The sequence below is a fragment of the Rattus norvegicus genome, chromosome 2 (genome assembly GCF_021556685.1).
Source record: "Rattus norvegicus strain SHRSP/BbbUtx chromosome 2, alternate assembly SHRSP_T2T, whole genome shotgun sequence".
In the NCBI taxonomy this organism is placed as follows: Eukaryota; Metazoa; Chordata; class Mammalia; order Rodentia; family Muridae; genus Rattus; species Rattus norvegicus.
In genome coordinates this window covers 86,225,786-86,235,488 of record NC_141535.1, presented here as the reverse complement: position 1 = coordinate 86,235,488, position 9,703 = coordinate 86,225,786, and the positions used below count along the sequence as shown (strand labels likewise).

General features: G+C 40.6%; 1 pseudogene; it reads left to right on the top strand.

Annotated features, from left to right (window-relative positions):
• The first annotated feature begins 275 nt into the window (after positions 1-275).
• On the top strand, positions 276-1,444 carry LOC147996143 (60 kDa heat shock protein, mitochondrial pseudogene; annotated as a pseudogene).
• Positions 1,445-9,703: the final 8,259 nt, after the last annotated feature.

Here is a 9,703-nt window from a genome sequence, read left to right as displayed (position 1 = left end):
GCATCCATACCTATTCATAGCAGGCAATTATCACTGCTCTTTACTTGGAGTCAGTAATTTTCCCTATCCTAGTTCCAAACCGTGGGTGAAATTCCCCAAGTGATTTGGACAAAATCTGTATATAAATCTCCTAAAAGCAAATAAACCAGCCTTTGAATTGAATCATACTCCAACCAACATCTGCTAAGGAAGCAGGCAGCTTCCAGTGTCTAGCACTGTGGCTCAGAGCAGCCTGCACTTTTCATAGCAGGGGACCTCAGAGCCCTCTTTCTTTGTTTCAAGGTTCCCACACTAGGCCATCAAAGGACCCACCTCTTCATGCCTCAAGGTGTAGACCTTTTAGCTGATGCTGTAGCTGTTACAATGGGGCATAAAGGAAGAACAGTGATTATTGAACAGAGTTGGGGAAGTCCCAAGATGACAAAAGATAGGGTCACTGTCACAAAGTCAATTGATTTGAAGCATAAATAAAAAATAATCACAGCTAAACTTGTTTAGGATGTTGCCAATAACACAAAGAAGAGGTTAGGGAAGGCACCACTGCCACTGTTCTGGCATGGTCTATTGCCAAGGAGGGCTTTGAGAAGATCAGCTAAGGGGCTAATCCATTGGGATTATGGAGAGGTGTGATGTTGGCTTTTGATGTTGTAATTGCTGAACTTAAGAAACAATCTAAACCCATGACAACTTTTGAATAAATTGCTCAGTTTGCTACAATTTCTGCAAATGGAGACAAAAACATTGAGAACATAATTTCTGATGCAATGAAGTAGGTTGGAAGAAAGGGGGGCATCACAGTGAAGGATGAAAAAGCCCTGAATGATGACCTAGAAATTACTGAAGGCATGAAGTTTGATAGAGAATATATTTCCCATATATTATTAATACATCAAAAGTAAAAAATATGAATTCCAAAATGCCTATGTTTTGTTGAGTGAAAAGAAAATTTTTAGTGTTCAGTCCATTGTACCTTCTCTTGAAATTGCCAATGCTCATTGGAAGCCCTTGGTCATACTCACTGAAGATGTTGACGGAGAAGCTCCAAGCACTCTGGTTTTGAACAGGCTAAAAGTTGTTCTTCAGGTTGTAGCAGTCAAAGGTCCAGGGTCTATGGACAATAGGAAGAACCAGCTTAAAGATATGGCTATCACTACTGGTGCTGCTGTGTTTGGAGAAGAGGGGTTGAATCTAAATCTTGAAGATGTTCAAGCTCATGACTTAGGAAAAGTTGGAGAGGTCATTGTCACCATGATGATGCCCTGCTTTTGAAAGGAAAAGGTGACAAAGCTCACATTGAAAAATGTACTCAAGAAATCACTGAACAGCCAGACATCACTAATGAATATGAAAAGGAAAAGCTGAACTTTCAGATGGAGTAGCTGTGCTGCAGGTTGGAGGGAGAGGTGATGTTGAAGTGAATGAGAAGAAAGACAGAGTTACATAAGGGGCATTTGTCTTATTCCAGCGTTTTCATTTTTCTCCATATAATGAAGATTGTTTCAGTACATTGAGTTCTGATAGGATATACAAGATTCGTTTCTTTCCTTCCTTCCTTCCTTCCTTCCTTCCTTCCTTCCTTCCTTCCTTCCTTCCTCTTCCTTCCTTCCTCTTCCTTCCTTCCTTCCTTGCTTCTTCCTTCCTTTCTCTCTCTTTCTTTCTCTTCCTTTCTTTTTTAATTTCTTTCTTTCTTTCTTTCTTTCTTTCTTTCTTTCTTTCTTTCTTTCTTTCTTCCTTCCTTCCTTAATTTCTTTCTTTCTAACGGTTTGGCTTGTGGCCTATAATGTGGTCTATTTTAGAGAAGATGTGCCACTGAGCAGAGCATATTCATTCTGTTGTTGTGCATAGTGTTCTGTAGCTATCTTTTAAATCTTGTTGATGTTTTGCATGTTTATCTTGGAAGATCCTTTGCACATGATTGGTTTGTTTGAAGGACCTATGTAGGTGTGAGAATGCAATATGGAGATGTCCTGTTTTTATTTTCTCTGAACTGTTTGATTTCCATGCCTTTTAATGTTATCTAGGGGGAACTGAAAACCTGTTGGTTTTGTGTGGGAATATTTACATTAGTTTTGTCTGTGTTTACTTACATGAAGTGGTGCTCTTCTTTACTTCTGATTAGTTTTTGTTTAAAGTAATCTATCAGGTAGGATTACTCATGTATGTGTTCATAGCTTCATCTGCTTTACAGTTTGATGACGTGGTCCAGCAGGTCGTTCTTCACTGATGAGGTCTTGAGAGAGAAAGGGCCTGGACAAAGTTCATAAGATACAGAGGAATGATGATAGTGAAGATTGTGATGGCTTAAGGAACTCCCATTTTATGCAAGGCATCCATCTTGGTACCCACTAGATGTTTGTCTCTTATTCCAGTCCCTAGAAGATAAGTACCCAGAAACTCTGACCAGTGACTATCTGCTCCCTATGATGGACTGACTGCTTTTTGGCTTTTGTAACCTGCTTATACACCATTACGGACTCTTTTGACGTTGTTTTGACTACTTAATCTTGGCAGAGTAGAACAGCTCTTGGGCTGCTTGCGCAGATACGCAAAGTCTTGTGGCTTCTACATTTAAAAATTCTTTCTTCACCCCTTTTAGATGAGAATCTCAAGTTTGACTCAGCGAGTATTGTCGTGCTAGCAGCTTTAATACATTTAACTAATTATATAATCCAGATCAAGTCTATTCTCTTTTCCCAGGGGTTACAAACCCCATAAAAATATAAGAAAATCTGGGATCAGGAGGTCTTGCACAACCTATGCCTTATGCCAAGCAAGCTTATTAAGAAGTACAGTGAATTCTGTCTGTGGGGCTAAATAGGACAGAGTCAGCAGAAAGTATCACACAATGGACAGAGTCAGCAGGAACTATCATACAATGGTACAAAGTCAACAAGAATCCGTGGATGTCTATATGCAGGTTTGGGCAGGCACAAGATAAGGCAAGGCCTATGATTGGGCAGTGAAAAAGAAAGGCAGGCTGAAAATTTGAGACACTAGACAGAGTACTGAGACAAAGAGTACTGGGAAGGAAGGACAAGGAAGATGGAGGAAGAGAAGGATGACCCAGACCCATGTGGCTTTAAATAGCCACAGGTAGCTATGGATATCTTATAAGGGATGGATAATTATAGGACAATTTGTCTTATCTATGTGGAAAGTTTATATTAATATCAATTGGCTCTGAGTTTATTATATGGACATTTTGTGGGGTGAGAATTTAGTAATATAAATCTGATTGATAAATTGCATGCCTCAAGAGTTTTGATTTTACCAGGTAAAGGGGTTTGCGACAGTTAACTGTGAGATGCACAGTTATTTCACAGGGCTGTCATGACATCGGCTCACCATGGAAATAAAGCGAGTATAGACATTTCAGAAGTCTGGCCAGAAAGTCTGCAGAGATGAGAACACCCCCCTGGTGCCATGTGGCCCGCTGATGCTGGTGCTAACGTGAGATGGTATTTCTTTTTTATTGTTTTATTTTTTTCTGCTACAAGAAGCTAATCAAACTATGTTGCACAAAAGGAAGAAAGGTACTCAAGAACACAATAGACCTAGCACATAGCAGCCTGGAACTGATTACCATATTCCAGTGAGAAGTGTTGGGTTCTTAGGATCTGAAGCCACAGCTTCTCCAAGCCTACGGCCCCAAGCTTTTCCAAACATATCTCTGGCTTAGAGAAGGAGCTGTGTTCCTTCTCTGTACACCAAGTTCTCAGAGAAAAGCTCCCTAGGCCCTGGTTCCATGCTTTTATTGGCTCTCAAGCATGTTCCTGGTTTTGAGAAGGCCAGGGTCCTTTCCATACATCAGGGCCTCAGGGAAAGCCTGAGTTGATCAGTCCACTTCTGGATAGTTGGATTTTTCAGTGTTTAACTCTGTAGGTATTTTCTAGCTGTTTTGTTTTTGACAAGAGACTGTTCTTTTGAATTCAGTGTATTAATCTGTCATTTAATCAGTCTGTGAAACCACTTGCATTCAGAGTTATAACTGAGAAGGGTTGGCTTTTGTGTATGATTTTTTTTTTACCCTGGCTTCTTGCAAGTTCCTTTCCTTATATATTGGTAGTTTTGGATTTTGCTGGAGAAAAATAAGGTTAATAAAGAGGTTAATAAAAATTGTTCCAATGCTGACATATATCTTGTTTATTTGATAATTTGGCTTTGATTAATAGGAAATTAATTGCTCATTAGATACCGTACTGGCTAGTTTCAGAACACAAGCTAAAATAATCAGATGAAGGAGTCCCAATTGAGAAAATATCTCCATAAGGCAGGGCTGTATGTATTTACTTAATTGGTTGATGTGGGAGGCCCCAGCCTCTTATGGATAGTGCTGTCCCTGGGCTGGTGGTGCTGGGTTCTTCTATAAGAAAGTGGTCTGAACAAGCCATGTGGAGCAGACCAGTTAAGCAGCACCACTCCATGGCCATGCATCAACTTCTACTTCCAGGTTCCTGCTGTAGTTGAGGCTCCATCTTTAAGTGATGGACTGCACTATGGCAATGTAAGCCCAATAATCCCTTTCCTCCCCAACTTGCTTTTGGTCACAGTGTTTCACTGCATCAATAGAAACCATAACTCTGATATGGGACTTCATTTTCTTTCCCGTTCCTTACTGGGGATAGTTTTATTTGTTTGTGTTCAATGCTGGCATTTTCATGAGGCACTGGAAAAGGAAAACTGAGTGAGATCTGGATACGTTCACAACAATCATGAAGCGAAGTTCCCAGAAGGAATAACGCCTATACCTGTGTTAAATGTTCAAAGCACACCCCCATTATGAAAAGGTATTACAACTTGGGAGCCAAGTTTCTTGGGCTATCTTAGCTCACAAATACCCCTTTATTGACAGACCTTTGCATGATTTACCATCATTATGGGTCTTGGGTAAATTATTTTGGAATGTATACAATAGTGTTCTGCTCTCACCTACCCAGATTTCATCAGAAAGATCTGAGTTCAAAGCAGAGACTTCTCTCTCCTGTACCCTACGCATGTGACCTTTCCATCCATGTGCTTTCAAGAAACATTGATTGAGCTTGGCAGCATGGGCAGCATCGTCCACATTCATATATTTAATGTGCTTCACACATTGAAGATACAGCCATGAGAAAGATATATGCAGCATTACACTGCTATTAGAGACAAGTTGATCTGTCTAGGCCATGTTTGACATGTTCAGTGCTTCTAACATTATCTCTGTGTGAAGAAGTGAAGGTTAAAGCTAAGTTGTGTTGCTGTAAAATTATTTAAAATGCTGTATTTGATCCCACACTAGATCCAGCACTGTAGTGCCCCGAGATATCTTCATCTCAGTTAGCAAAGCATCTAACCCGCTTTGCTCTGTCCCATATCACACTGCTGATGGCTTCTCTCTGAGCCTGGCAACAATCTCTCTACCCATCTGGATCCCAAGGCAGGTTGCCACCATGCCAGACAAACACATCCCAATTCTGTGGCAGGCCATTGTTTCCAGCCACCACATACTCTCTTGAATTCAATTAAATCACCACATGAAAGAACATACAATACAATAACCTCTGAACCAATTGATAATATATAATTGCCCACCTAGACATACAAAGCCCTGTACACATCCATCCCTTAAGAATATTCATAACAGCCTATAAATGTGCAGAGAGGAATCTTAATATCCGCCTCCATGTTCTCTTGGCTGTTTTCCTCTCTCTGGTTCCAGTCTCCTCCTCCTCTCTAAAACTTTTATCCTGCCCATCCTTCTTCCTCATCCAATGACAGGCCACATTCTATCTTGTACCTGTCTTCCCCTCCATAACGACATCATCCTACAAAGTTGCACTAGACGCTAGAGTGTCTGAAAAACAAGAGAACAGTATGAGCAAGCACCAGCAGTTCCTGTTTCTCTGCTTGCTTATTTCACCCAGTCACAGTGCTGCTTCATCCCTATCCTTCCATTCATCTTCTGTCATGGTGGACTGGACCCTCAATGTGTGAGACAAAGCAAACTTCTTCAGTATGTGACTTGCCAGATATCACAACAACAAGAAACGTCACAAACAGCAGAATGTCCTGGTAGCAAGGTATGGTGGTAGAGGCTTATAGTCCCAGCACTTAGGACATAGAAGATGGAGGGCTGGAGTCAAGGGCATCTTCAACTACACAGGGATCATGAGGTCCACTTGTTCAGTATGAGGCTCAGCCTCAGTCCAGAAAGTAGATTGTAATTCTTAACGGTTAACAGCACATGGACTGAGTTACTTAGCATTGAATATTATATTGCAGCATTCCCAATTTGAAGCTCCACAGAATGGGACAGCCCTGATGGATAGAATCTTTATATGTAAACCCAGGAGTTTGTGTGCTGTGTGCACATAGGACTACAATGGTGATTAGCTAAGGCAGTTGTACACAGAGAGATAAATGTATGAGATGTGTTTATACTTTTTAATATGTGTGTATATATAATATATATATATATATATATATATATATATATATATATATATATATATATATATGGCTAATTTGCTTGCATTTTTGTCTGTTATGTACATGCATTGCCTACAGAAGCCACAAGGGGGCTTTGGATCCTCAGAAGCTGAAGTTACAGATGATTTTTGGCAATCTTGCTGATGCTGAGAATAGAACCTGTGGGCTTCTCTAAGAGCAGTCAGTACTCTCGGTCAGTGGTTCTTCTCTTTAACCTCTGAAATGTGTAGGCCAGGGGAGCCTTGACTCCTGATATTTGTTCTCCCATCTCTTTACCATAACCTGATATTTTCTCTTTGCTGCTTTTATACATTAATATTTATCTTTGAGATTATAATATAATAACATCATTTCTCACCTCCCATTTCTTCCTTCAAACCTTCCCATATATCCCTTTTGAACCGATGGCCACTCTTTCATATATATGTCCCTAAATACATAATACTACCTTCTAAGTCTGTATTTTTTTTTAAGATTTTTATTTCTTTTATGTGTGTGAGTACACTGTTGCTGTCTTCAGACACACCAGAAGAGGTCATCAGATTCCATTACAGATGGTTGTGAGTCACCATATGATTGCTCGGAATTGAACTCAGGACCTCTGGAAGAGCAGTCAGCGCTCTTAACCACTGAGCCATCTCTCCAGCCCCATGGTATTTTTACTTACATGTTTTCAAGGATGACCATTTGGTATTGGAAAACTAGTTAGTGCACTCATCCCTGAGGAAGACTATTCTTTCCTCAGCATTCATGGTTGCTTATGGTTCTTTCTATAGGATTGAGATTTTTCTGATCCATGTTAGCATGTCTAATGGGTCCTTGTTCAGGTCATGTTTAGGCAGTCATGCTGTTGGGACTTTATGCTGTAGCATATGACATTCCTAGAAGACAGGACATCACAGCAAACTCCCTGTTCCCCTTGCACTCTTTCTGCCACCTCCTCCATAATAAAAGCATTAAGAGTTGTTTTGTAGCTCTAACCATTGGGACTGAGCTCCACAACTCTACATTTTGATTGTTTTGTTGTTTTCTGTCTATTGCAAAGAGCAGTCTCCTTGATGAGGAATGAGGACTACACTTTCCTATGTGTATAAGAATGAATATTTGGAATGTACTTAGGGGTTATGCTGGACTTCAATGGTGATTTCAGAGGTTCCTGAAAGTTCTGGTTGTATTCTCCAAGATTCATGTTTTCACTGGATAGTTGACTGGGTTTCAGTATTAGGCAAGCTTTTGTCTTGTTGAAGTCTTAAGTCTAATTAGAGATTTGTTATATACCACCAAGTTGTGTGTGTCACTACTACTACTGTGGGTAATTTTGCCATGCTGTTCATTGTTGTGGTTCATAGACATCATACCTGTAGATGACTGCTGGTTGCTTCCCCTCTTTAGAAGCTTTCATGGTACCTTCTGTTACCATGGAAGCTAGTCCAAAGGGAGGAGGCACTCAGGTTAGTTCTGTTGAGGCCTCTTGGCATGTGTATTTCAGTGCCTGGTCTCTTCTGCAATAGGGACTTACCTTACCAAGAACAATCATAATAACCTGTAGTGTTTTGGGAGGCTCTTGGACAACCCTGGCCAATAAGTCAAAAAAGGAGTTCTGGGGCTTTTGTTAGTTGATCTTTGGCTTTTAGAGGAAGCACTAGCTAAGATGGGAAAAATTCCTTTAAACTATAAATGTGATTTATACATCAACTTGCATGTATTATAGGAATTTTAAGGTAGACAGTTAGTAGTGTAATGCTTTATGATGTTTTCAGACTTTCTTACTGGTATCCTACCTGCCTCCCTCATGTATTTATCGACCTCTCTCCCCAATTAGAGTCCACTTCCCATCAGACTACTTATATCCCGCTATTCTCCTGTCTGTTGCCTCCTGCCTCTCCTCAACCCTAGGAATGGTCCCTTTTTACTTTCCTGATTTCTGCAGCTAGTGTCTTTGGAGCTAGGAACTACAGAGAGAATATATATTGTTTGTCCTTCCGGATTTGAGTTACCTTGCTCAATACAATCTTTTCTAGTTCTGTTTACCTGCAAATTTCATTATCCTTTTTTTCTTTTCAGCTGAATAGCATTTCATCAGATATATGTACCATATTTTCATTACCCATTTATCTGTTGAAAAACATTTAGGTTGTTAACATTTCCTACCTATTCTGTAGAGATCAGAAATGTTTGTGGCTGAGCAAGAATCGGTGAAGTAAAATGAAGGCTCCTTTGGGCATTTCCTAAGAATTGGTATAGCTAATGTCATATGGTAGGTGTAGTAGCTAAAAATACCATGACCATAAAGCAAGTTTTGAAGGAAAGGGTTTATGTGCCTTTCTTCCTACAGTAGTCCTTCACTGAAGCCTGGACAGGAAAACAGGCAAGAGCCTGGAGTCAGTAGCTGATGCAGAGTTGTTTGACCCTCAAGGGGTCATAACCTACATGCTGAAAACTGCTGTTATGTAGGCTTCCAGCAGAAGGTGTGGTTCAGATTAAAATTGTATCTTCCCACCTCAAGATTTGAATCAAAAGTATGTATTTCTACCTGTTCGCAGTAAATCTCCAACCTCAGTAAAACACACAACTCATTTGCACTACTTATAAGGTTCGTGGGTAGATTGAGCAGACTTTCCACTACACTACTCTATCCCCCAGCTATGAAATCCCTTGTACTTGCAGCCATGTGGTTCTGCTCCATCTTCCAACTCCTCTTCCACTGTCTTCTTCCTCCCTTGATCCCTACTCTTCCTCCACTCTCTAAAATCTCCAGGCCTACCTTTCCCTTCCACAGCCTAATCACAGGCTCTAGACTTTATTTGACCAGTTACAAAGTGGGGAGAAGGTTCACATGAGATCACCTGAGTATGTGATCCACTCCTACCGGGGGCAGCTCCTCTTAAGGAAGCTGAATTAACATCAGAATACAAACAGCATAAGTGGTTAATTCCACTTGTAGTCAAGTACCAAGAATAGCAATCACAGGACAGAAGGGTTTATTTGGCTTATATTACCTGAATGGCTGTCCATTGGAAGAAGCCAAGGCTAGAACTCACACAGGGCAAGAACCTGGAGGCAGGAGCTGATACAGAGGCCATGGAGGGTGCTCCTTACTGGCTTGCTCCTCATGGCTTGCTCCTCATGGCTTGCTCAGGCTGAATTTTTACAGAACTCAGAACTACCAAACCACAATTGCCCTGCCACATCAATCACTAATTGAGAAAATGAAATGTCCTACAGGTTTGCCTAC